We start from the raw sequence: 11,731 nt of genomic DNA, 5'->3' as shown, positions 1-11,731 counted from the left end.
AATGTGGGTAAACTGAGAAAGAGAAAGAAGTCTAAGGACAGGGATAATAGAAAACAATTAATTATTTAGAATGCCATAGATTTTTTTAGCCATTTGTTAGGAATTCTAATAATAAATGTAGTAAAAATATTGTCCTCTTCTGTGACATGTGGCCCACAGTTGCTTGGCTTCCTTCACCCATCAGAGAAATACTTGAGTCATCAGTGAGTGTCACAACTAATATGACTCATGAATAAAAGAGCAGACCTGAAGCTTTGGAAGCAGCCCAGGCACCCTGCTCTGAGCTGCTTTGGCCTCCACTACTCCAACCCAGAGAGAAGCAACATTTGGTTTCCGTGGCCCAACCTTTCCCTCCTTTTCTGGTCAAAAGAAGTCAAGGGGTAGCTAGCCTCTGAGAGCCAGCTCGTCTTGAGATCAGGTAATTATTAATAAATGAGGGTGATTTTTCCCCCTATTACTTAATTTTTTTTCTTTCAAAACACTCATTGAAATTTTCTTTAGTCTTCTTTCTTATAGGAAAAAAAAGTATCTTTCAAGTTGCCATCAGTTAGTGACATAATTGATGAAATAGCACATAGTATGTTGTATCTGGAAGAGCCCTTTTGTGAAGTCTATAGACAATTGTGTTGCAGATGGGGTACCTCAGTATACAAAGGAACCACTCTAGCTCTGTCTTTACCCAAATTATTGACTCCTTATAACCAAGATTCTGTTTGTGGTTACAGAACATACCGTATTCATAAATATATTTTACATTTGATTGTTAACACTGACAGAGCTCATCTGGCAACAGCTGGGTATTACATAATTGATGAAAAAATTAAAGGGAAAAAATCAATCTTGGCATAGAGTGAGGCACCCAGGTCACTGGCTCCCTAAAATAACATGTATTATGGAAATGACTAAACAACAACAACAATGTAACATGGGTGTGTGTGTGTGGGGGGGGTAGGATCAGGGTTTTGGCTCACCATTACTCCCAAGGGCATTTTTCTACCGGTTAAACACACAAACTGACTTTCAGATGCCAGACTGGGCACAGAAGCATGGCCAAGAATAAGGGCAAAAAGGGAAAATTAGAATATAGAGGATGCATGAAATGTCTGTTAGTGGACGTTAGGGCCTTGGAAATGAGATGAGAGCAATAAACTTGCTTCAGCTTTTTACTGCCCATTTTATTGGACCCACTCTACCTTTATCAGCAGTTGTTGTATAGAAGTGGAAGATGCCAAGTCACACGTCTTTCACATGTGAAAGCTTGGTTAGACGGAGAATTGTTTGTCATTTCATTGACCAAAATGATGTGGGGCTGGGGAGAGTGAGTTTCTTTCTAAAGACTTGTGGTTTCAGTTTCTGAATCATTTGAACATTCCATAGGCCCCTGTGGCTTGTGAAAGAGGTAGTTTGTGTCTCTACTGTATTTGCTTTCTGATATTCTCATGAACATTTAGAAGATTTTAGAGACAATATTATAAAAATATCATAGGGTTGTACAAACAACTTTAAACCAGCTACTGAAATGATATTTAATCCTTTATTTGAGCTTTTTAAATTGTCTTTTACTTGTCAAACAAGGCTTGGGACCTAAGGACATTAATATCTATCATTCTCTCACATATTTCAAGCAAGTTAAACAGTGAATTTAAAAAACAACCCTAACTTAGAAGCTTTTTCATCTTGCTAAACTTCTCATGAGTTCAGGTACCTTTTCCCTGTTCAAAGATGTTTATAGTAGAAAGGAAAAAGTTTTAATGTTATCCACAGTGGTACATCCACATAGCATTAGTTTTCCTTCATGTCCAAAGATTTATTAGAAAACCTTAAACCACAGTAGTCAAGACATCCAAAATGTATAATCTTATATTATTTGGTATTTTTATTCAGAGATTCTGCTTGAAAATATTTTTTAAAATAACCACCATTTTCTTCAATAGTGCCTTTAAATACAAATATTGACTTGAAGAACTAGCTCGATAGTCATTTCCTCCATGAAAAGGACACTAACTTAGTGTGTGACTGCAGGCAAGTCACTTAATTTCTCTGGGCCTCTTTTATAAAATGAAGGGCTAGGTTAAATGATATCTAAGGTCCCTTCTATCTCTAAAATTCTATGATTTTAAATCTTCCTTGATCATCCCAAATGAAAACGATCTTTCCTCCCACTTTGTACTTCTCATAAAAGATTGTATCATTCCTCCTAATGCATGTTCTTTCCTCCCTACTAGACTGAAAGATCCTTGAGGGAAAAGACTGTTTTGTTTGTTTTTTTTTTTTTTGCTTATCTTTGTATCTCTCATAGGAGATAGGTGTCAGAGTGGATAGTGGATAGGAAGACATGAGTTCAAATTTGGCTTCAGACACTTACTAGCTGTGTGACCCTGGGCAAGTCACTTAACCTCTATTTACCTTAGTTTTCTCATCTATAAAATGGGGGTGAAAATGGCACCTATTTCCCAGGTTTGTTGTAAGGATCAAATGAGATAATAATTGTAGCACAGTGCCTGGAACATAATAATCATTTAATAAATGCCTATTTTTTTTTCTTCTACTTCTCAAACTCATGAAGATGCCACCTAAACTAGAAATGTCCATCTCTCTAGACTGATGTTTGGTGATTTTTGATGAGGGAAAGACACACAAAGCAGAAGAAACAGCCAGGGACTTGATGTCTAGCTCATATTCTTCCCCCCCCCCCCCCCCCGCTCCCCCAGCTGCTTCTGGGCAAGGAGAGGAGAGAGAAGTCCCCTCCCTCTTCACTGGATGTCTAAGTGAGAGTGGGCAGAGTCTCAAGCAACGCACTCAAAAGATAAAAAATAAGAGAGGCAGAGAAGGTGTCCTCTTCTTTTAAAGTTTATTGAATGGGAATCTCTTCCCAGTTCAGTGGCTGCTTCTTGTGGACACATCTCCTCCCCCCATATCCCCCATGGGGTCTATCAAGAGCCATTGGCTTTTCATATTCTTTAGCAAGTAGCCCAGCAGAAGAAATTAGGACATGGGTCCATCATCACACAAGCTCCACAGGGTAGTCCCCACTCTAAATATATTTAGAAGAAATCTCTGGAAGTCACAAAGGATACAGAAATGCAATTTGGTACGTCAATGATGTTCAATGGAGTCAAATGAACAAGGGAATTTGTGTATCATTACTAACAATAAGTAATCTCATAGGATCACAGAATTAGAAATTAGAAGAGTTAGAAGTTAGAAGATACTTCAAAGTTAGAAGAGACATCAAAAGCAATTTAGTCTAATATGTAATCCAACTTCTTGACAAGGATTCTCACCACAGCATATTGTCACATGGTCATATAGCCACTTGAAGACTCCATAATGTGGGAGAAGCTGATGCCCAGCTCTTCCACTTTAGGAAAGCTCTAATTCATGATGTGAAGCACTGATGTAGTCTAAAGTTTATGGTGATCAGCCAGTAGGATCTTATTCTAGCAATTCAGCCTCTTTTATCCAGATTATTTATAAGGTGCACTGTCTGCTTCAGGCCCCTTTCACAAGCATCAGATGATGATGAAAAGAGCAAAAAACACGTTTTTGTGTCAAAGAAGAAATTTATATTGATTGCAAAGGATGTATAATATTGCCTCCATTATGGATGAACATTTGGATACCTATTATAGGTAGCCTCCATCTGCCCAATTCTGATTCTTTTTATTTTTATTTTTATTTTTTTAGTGAGGCAATTGGGGTTAAGTGACTTGCCCAGGGTCACACAGCTAGTAAGTGTTACGTGTCTGAGGCCAGATTTGAACTCAGGTACTCCTGATTCCAGGGCCGGTGCTCTATCCCCTGTGCCACCTAGCTGCCCCTATGCCCAATTCTGATTCTTAAGGAATTATTTTCCCCAGTCAGCTTTTGTACCTCCTTTTCCATTTGGCCAATTTTATTTTTAAGGAGTTGTTTTCTTTTTCCAAGCCATTGATTCTCTCTTGCATAACTTTCATTTCCCCCCCCCTAATTTTTCTACTACCTCTCTTATTTGATTAATAAAATCCCTTTTGAGCTCTTCCAAGAAGACTTTTTGGTCTTGAGACCAATTCCACTTCCACTTGGAGGTTTTGCATGTAGACATTTTGACATTGTTGTCCTCTTCTGAGTTTGTGTTTTGGTTTTCCCTGTCACCATAGTAGTTTTCAATGGTGAGGGTTCTTCTCTGTTTCCTATTCATATTTTAGCCTATGTCATGCCTTTTAAAGTTGAGCTCTGCTCCTGTCTTGAGTTTCTTTTGCTGGGGACCAGGGGCCTGATCACTGGCTTTCTGCTCTCAGGCCTCAGTGCTCCAGGCAGCTCACTCACTGCACTGAAGTGGCTCAGCCTGGTTGCACCTGTCGTATAGCAGATACCCAAGCTGGCAGATTGCCTTTAGCATTGGGGATGGGGGCTCACACCTGACCTGCTATACCACTAGTCTGCTGATCCAGGACCAAGTGTTCTCAGCTGCTGATCTGTGCTAAGCCTTCCATTGGCTTGCCCAACACCCTCTGTGTTGTGCTGTGCTGCACTCCCCTTTTACCCAAGTGAGACAGACCTTTCCTGAAATCCTTTTAGGTTATCTTAAGGTGAAAGATTTTTTCACTCCATCTTTGTGTAGGTTCTGCAGCTCCAGAGTCCTTTTAGAGGCTTAAATTAGCATTGTTTCTGAGGGAAATCTGGGAGAGTTCATACATCTTCTTGGCTTCTCTCCACCATCTGGATACCAATAAAATGTAGAAAAATTGTTTGCTGCTAATCTATGTGTGTTAAATTTTTTTCTTGTTCTGGTCTGCCTGACCACCACCACCTAGCCAATAGAGTAAACTTATAAGTAGCCAGTATAATATAACAATGGCAGGAAGTAATATTGCAAAAGAGAACATGGAAGTCAATCCCATTAAAATATTTTTTTTGGTGTGGGGCAATGAGGGTTAAGTGACTTGCCCAGGGTCACACAGCTAATAAGTGTCAAGTGTCTGAGTCTGGATTTGAACTCAGGTCCTCCTGAATCCAGGGTCGGTGCTTTATCCACTGCACCACCTAGCTGTCCCCAATCCCATTAAAATCTAAAGCCCAGAGTTGTGGAGGGGCAAAACCCCTGAAAATAAATTGGCATGGATGGGGTAGAGGCAAGACCCATATCAATAAGATTACTAATCTATTGAAGTATGTCATGCAAGGACTTTTCTCCAGAGAAGGAAGAGAAAGTAAACAAAATGGAGACAAATGCCTTGTTGCTGTCATTTGAGAGAAAATGTCACAGAATAATGAGATTACCCTGTATATTCAATTCTATTCAACATTTATTAAATTCTTGCTCTGTGTATGAGCACAAAATTCAGGCAATATTTTGCAATAGCCTAAAGGGAATGGGAAAACACAAATTAAAGATTTCACATTCTTTTTTTGTTAGAAGGTTTGTCTTTTAGTTAGCAAGAAACACTCTCTTCTATATATAGTGATCTATGATGCCCATTTATTGTTCAATATTCCACATTTAGTGTCATCTGGTGAACAGTTTAACTACTAATCCAACTGAAATGAGAAGCAAGTCTGCTTGATCAGATAAGATGGTAGCAGTAAACCGTGGTTGTTTAAATTTTTGCCAGTTTGATTTAATGCTTCTCAAAGGAAATTTGTACTAGGGAAATGCAATCTTTTTAAGTTTGAAGTGAGTAATATAAAAATCAAAGCCAGGAGCACTCAAGGTGCTCTCTAGATAGATCTCCTTAATTCTTTGTTTCTGCAGGAGGAGACAATGAGATAGTAGGAGCAGCTTCTTGTTTTCTTTTATTAAATACATAAAAACCAAAGCAATAAGTGAGTAGCAAGAAGTAAGAGCAAAGAATGATTTTAAAAATCAAAATAGGGAACCACAGAAGAGACAGTTAAAACAAGCAGAAGTTGATATGAACAGTGGTAGATGCAGTCTGTAACACAAATGAAGGGGGAAATTGCCTTTCTTGGGGTTTTCCACCTTCTTTAACAAGTGGCCCAGCAGTATATACAGTGAAGCTATAAATCTTTATATCCTTGATTCAATATTTCCATTCTCTCTTATCTTCTGGCATAATTTTCCTCTCTCTTCTGGGAGTCCCTCTCCTGTAAAACACTGTAACAGTCTAGCTGCATGACAATGAATAAACACGGTCTTTTTGTGACTCAGTACTCATCTGTAGAATAGGGGTTATAGCCCCTGTATTGCCTACATTAATTCAATTCAATTCTGCAATATTTATGAAGCATGAGCAGTATGTTATCTAGGTGTCATCTCTTCCCTCCAAACATGAAGCGCAAGAATAATTTTCTCTTTTTAATTCAATTTTACCGTTTCCAATTGACAATTATTTTCTCCCATGCCTACCTTCCCATTCTTGTAATGAATATACATAGTTAAGCAAAACAAAGGCCAAGATATAATTCTCTATGTGCCTCTCAAAAAATATATTTGTTTCATTCCCTCATCTGGGAAAAAAAACTAGGAAGATATGTATCTGGCCGGTTTTTCTTTCTCCCAAAAGGATCCCTAAAATTCCCTGCAAGCACTCAGGCTAACAAGAGCATCAAACCTAGGAAAAGGTTTGTTTCTACAACAAAAAATAAAACATTTTTATCTTAGCCCAAAGAAAGGTTGTTGTTTTTTTAAATGTGTTTTTCCACAGAGACCTATTTATGAATTTAGTGCCACTCTGTGTAGTCTGGGGTCACTAGAGGGTAAACTTTCCCTGCTCCTGGACCTGTATAATTCATATATCTCATACCAACAGTAAAGAAAAAGTCTCTCTCTCTCCATATATGAAATATAATGGAAGTTGTCTTCTTACTTTCAGGGGCCAGAACAAGGAGCCATGCATGGAAGTTGCAAAGGGGAAAATTTAATCTCAGTGTAAGGAAAAACTTCCTAACAATAACGGTGATACAAAAGTGGAATTGGCTGCTTTGGGAGGTAGTTAGTTACCTCTCACTAGACACATCTTTAAGCTAAGGTTGGATAACCACTTGTTAGGTATATTGTAAAGAGGTATCTTATTTTGTTATGGCTTGGACTATATGACTTGAGATCTGTTCAATGCTGAGACTACGATTTCCATTCTATGATTTTCGGGTCACAGAATATTAGAATTGGAACGGATCTTAGAAGTCATTTTTGTTCCTGTCTTAACAAATGGAAGGGATAAATACCAGCCTTTCCTTCTTTGGGCTTAGGGAACAATGTGACCAAAGACATAAGAGCAAGACTATCTGGAGCATGTATGGTATTTGAGTAGTCTACATTTGCTGTAGAAATGTAGAAAAAGCTGAAAAGCATACTCATGATGGGTTACCAGTGCAACCAGAGGGCATCATGAAACCATTAGACAGTAGAGGGAGCAACTGAAAATCATATAAGAAGAAGGTGAGAAAATGAGCTAAGAATGCACATTCTCTTGCCAATTTTATCTGGAACCAACTAAATCTAATGAATCACCACTTCTTGTTTATCTATTTCCCCTGGAAGCTTCTTCTCTATACACACCCAACTTCTAATATCCCATTATTTCTTTTGAGACATTTTCATTTCTTCTTTTTTTTTTTTTTTACGGGGCAATGGGGTTAAGTGACTTGCCCAGGGTCACACGGCTAGTAAGTGTCAAGTGTCTGAGGCTGGATTTGAACTCAGGAACTCCTGAGTCCAGGGCCAGTGCTTTATCCACTGCACCACCTAGCCGCCCCTCTTCTTATTTTTAAATGGTTTAAATGGTTTTCAAATGGTTTAATTGATAATTGTCTGAACAGCAGACATTCCAAACACTGATAAATACCAACACCCCACACCCCCAAAGTACATTCTTCAAAATCTGTTAAGTGAAATGGGATTGTGGTTGATAGTACATATCACTCTGTCTCCCAACTCTGTTCATTTTCACTGTTTCTTTCCCATGCCTACAATCTTCTCCTTCCTCATCTTCATCTCCTGGTTTCCTTCAAGTCTCAGCTAAAGTTCCATCTTCTATGGGAAACCATTCCTGAGCCCCCTTAATGCTAGTACCTTCCATCTGTTGTTGTTTTTTTTTTTTTTCCAATTGCACATAGCTTGCTTTTACATAGTTGTTTGCATGTTGTCTCCCCCATCAGACTGTGAACTCCTTGAGGGAAGGGACTTTTTGCTTTTCTTTTTATCCCCAGGGCTTAGCCACAGCAACTGACACTGTGCCAATGAAGCACTTAATAAATGGAAGTACCTAATAAATGCCTTTTGACTGACTGACTAACTAGTTTGTAGTTTACCATTTAGCAGAAAGGAAGTCTATTTGGCTTGGTATTATTGTTATTTATTAATTTAAAAATTTTTTAATTTTAAAAATTTGACCTGGGTTCTGTATTATATTTGACCTGACCTGATCTAAATTTTGAGTTTCAAGGTTGTCTTCATTTACATTATTATAGCCATTATATGTGTTTTCCTTTTAGTGCCACTTTCTTCCCTTGGCACCACTTCAATGGAGTCTTCCCACATTTCTCTGAATTCCTGATCTTCATCCCTTTCAGAAGAATAATATTCCTTTACCCTTGTATATTACAATTTATCTGGCCATTTCCAAACTGTTAGCTGCTTGGCTCATTTCCATTTCATTGCAAATAGTATTTTTTATGTCTTTTTAATTCATGGACCCATTTCTTGCTTTTATTGACCTTAGATAACTAGGTCAAAGAGATTGAACTATTTAGTGGATTTTCATACATAGTTCCAAATTATTTTCTAGAATAGTCGGATCAACTCATAGCTCCATCAACACAGATTTAGTCTGACTTCCCATGGCTTCTCCAACATTAAATTTCCCCATCATCTTTTTATCTTTATCCAAATTGACAGGTCTTTCATGATGTCTCAAGGTATGTTAGCATTTCTGATTTTTTAAATGAATTTTGGGGGCAGGCTAGATGGTGCAGTGGATAGAACACTGGCCCTGGAGTCAGGAGTACCTGAGTTCAAAACCAGCCTCAGACACTTAACACTTACTGGCTATGTGACCCTGGCAAGTCACTTAACCCCAAATTGCCTAACCAAAAAAGAAAATGAATTTTAACCTTTTTATAGCTGGTTGTTGAAAGTTTGTTTCTTTTTTTGAAAACTTTGTATTCTTATCCTCTGACCATTTATATATTAGGGAATGGCTTTCAATCATAAACATTTTGGTCAATTTTTTAATAGATTTTAGATGTTAGAATTTTGTCAGATATGTTTAAAACAAAAAACATTTTTTAAGTCAAATAGTTTCCTCTAACTTTAATTCCATTTTTTATATCTGCAAAAAATGTTATAATTTTATATATGGTCAAAATTGACTTTTGCATGCTTTAAAACCTCTTCTGTCCCACATCCAATTACAATTTTCTCCTTATCCACATTTGTGAGAACCTTCCATGTTATAGTATAATCTTCCTCCTCTAACTTTTAAATGATGTTTATATTTTATATTCAGACTTTTTATTCATTGTTATTTTATTGCCATATGTAGTATAAGATGCTGACATGTCTTCCAACAAATTGCTATTTAGTTTTTCGGTACAGTTTTGTCAAATGAAGTAATTCCCAGTAGTTTATGTTCTTAGGTTTAATAAGTACTAGCTTATCATACACATTTGATTCAAGGTCTTGCTTCTTTACTAAATTCTGATATTCTTGTTTTTCCATATTTTATTCAGTAGTAGATGGGTTTTTAAAAATAATTGCTGATTCATAGTATGACAGGGGTTTAATAATAATAAATCCATTTTGTTATATTTTTTTCATTATTTCCCTTGACATACTTAAGCTTTTATTCACTCCATATGACTTTTGCTATTTTAGCCCACTGTTATTACTATTTCCTGACAATTTGATAGGTTATGGTGTTTAGCTATCATTAATTTTGGCTATTATTATAATTTCTTTGTTCATATTGTGTTGGATAGCCACATTTTGAAGGGTTCTTATAAAAGTCCTGGCTATGTCTTGGCAAGCTAACTTAGAGATATTTAATATATTTTATTGTTACAATGTCTCTTTCTATCTCTCAGCTTTTGTTAGCAATATATAAACATTCTGATGATTTCTATGGATTTATTTTGTATCCTGCTACTTTTTGGAGGCTGTTGATTATTGTGATTTTGGTGGACTCTCTAGAATGTGCTGAGTTAACTATAATAATGTCCATAGAGAGATAATTTTGCCTCCTATTTGCCAATGGTTATTTTCTTGATTTTTAAAAAATTTCCTTCTGCTCAAATAGTAGTTGCTATAGTAGGCATCTTTGCTTTACCTCAGACCTTATTGAGAAAGCTCCACATTTCTGTGCTGCAAATAATCGTAGTTCTTTGTTTTGGGTAAGTACTTTTGATTATATTAAAGAAGATTTTTTTCTTTCTAAGTTTTTTATTTGTTTTACATGAATAGGTGCTGTATTGTGTTGAAAGCATTTTCTGAATTTATCAATAAAAATAGTTTAAAATAATATAATTAATATACCACTTTTCCAACCTCAAACCATTCTTGTACTCCTGGTATAAATACAATTTGGTTATAATGAATAATTTGGAAGATAATTAATATAATTTGCCTATTTTTTGCATCAGTACTCATTATTGGTTTATTATTCTCTTTCTATACTTTATCTTTAGTTTTATATAGTTTGGCAAAGTGCTATCTCTGTTTTTGAAAACAATTTGTGTAGCATAGGAATTTTTTTTTCTTTCATAGAGTTCTTATATATCCATCTGGTTCAGGAGTTTCTTCTGTGGTATTTTTTTATTTTCTTGGTTATTGTTTCGAGGATTATGTTGCTTATATGCTGCTGTTTTATGGATATTTATCCATGTCATTTGAATTCTCAGTTTTATTGGCAATTGAGCAATTGATTCTGTTCATTTTATTTCTATCTACTCATTATTAAATAATTTAACATTTTTAAAACTTTTGATGGTTTCTTTTTTCTTTCCTCTATTTTAATTAAATTTGGATAATGGTTTGATCACTTTATTTTTCTTTCTGAAAAAAAAAACAACATGAGTTTTTGGCTTATCAATTCAATTATTTTTGTGTTCAATTTTTAAAGCTCTCTTTTGATTTTTAAAATGCCTTCTTTTAATTTGATTTGGGATTACCACTTTGCTCTTTTTCTAGATTTAAAAAAATTGTATGCTCAATTTCTTTTTCTTTTTTATTGCTGATTTTTAATATTGCTGGTTCAGACATATAAACTATTCTTGAGGACTGATTTTACTATAGTCTATAAATTTTTAGCATGTTATAATTATCTTAATTATTATTTTGAAGTATTCATTGATATACACATTATCTAGGATATCTGTAGTCTTCGTTCAGGTCAATATATTTTGTTCATATTTTCTTTATCTATTAAAATTTTATTCAATTATAGACTATAAGGGACATATTTATTATTTATCCTTGCCTGGATTTATTTTTAAGTTCTTTATGTTGTAAAATGTTATAAAATTTTATAATGATGTTGATGATCATGAAAAATAAGCATATACTCTAAAATTCCTATTCAGTAAACATCAGGTTTTTCAGATTTATTTTTTACTTTTTTGTTCAAATAGGCAATTTATTTCTTAAGTTTCTGTTAGCTCTCTCAAGTCCCCAGGAAAGAAATACTAAAGTCTCCTATAATTACTGTCTTACTATCTAGATATTTTGCATATCAATTATATTTTCCTAGATGCAATAGCTTTGCAATCTGATATCTCTCTCTCTCTCTCTCTC

The 11,731-nt window shown here is 35.6% G+C and overlaps 1 protein-coding gene across 1 annotated transcript in view; it reads left to right on the top strand.

Annotated features, from left to right (window-relative positions):
* The first annotated feature begins 307 nt into the window (after positions 1–307).
* Positions 308–11,731, top strand: part of DHRS9 (dehydrogenase/reductase 9) — a 28,609-nt gene continuing 17,185 nt past the window's right edge. The window contains exon 1 of the mRNA XM_043995877.1: positions 308–418. The gene's annotated coding sequence lies outside the window, so the exon portion shown is untranslated. The remainder of the gene's footprint in view (positions 419–11,731) is intronic.

Source organism: Dromiciops gliroides, chromosome 3, assembly GCF_019393635.1.
Source record: "Dromiciops gliroides isolate mDroGli1 chromosome 3, mDroGli1.pri, whole genome shotgun sequence".
Classification (NCBI taxonomy): Eukaryota; Metazoa; Chordata; class Mammalia; order Microbiotheria; family Microbiotheriidae; genus Dromiciops; species Dromiciops gliroides.
Note: the sequence above shows the minus strand (reverse complement) of the source record. Positions and strands in the feature narration are given on the sequence as shown.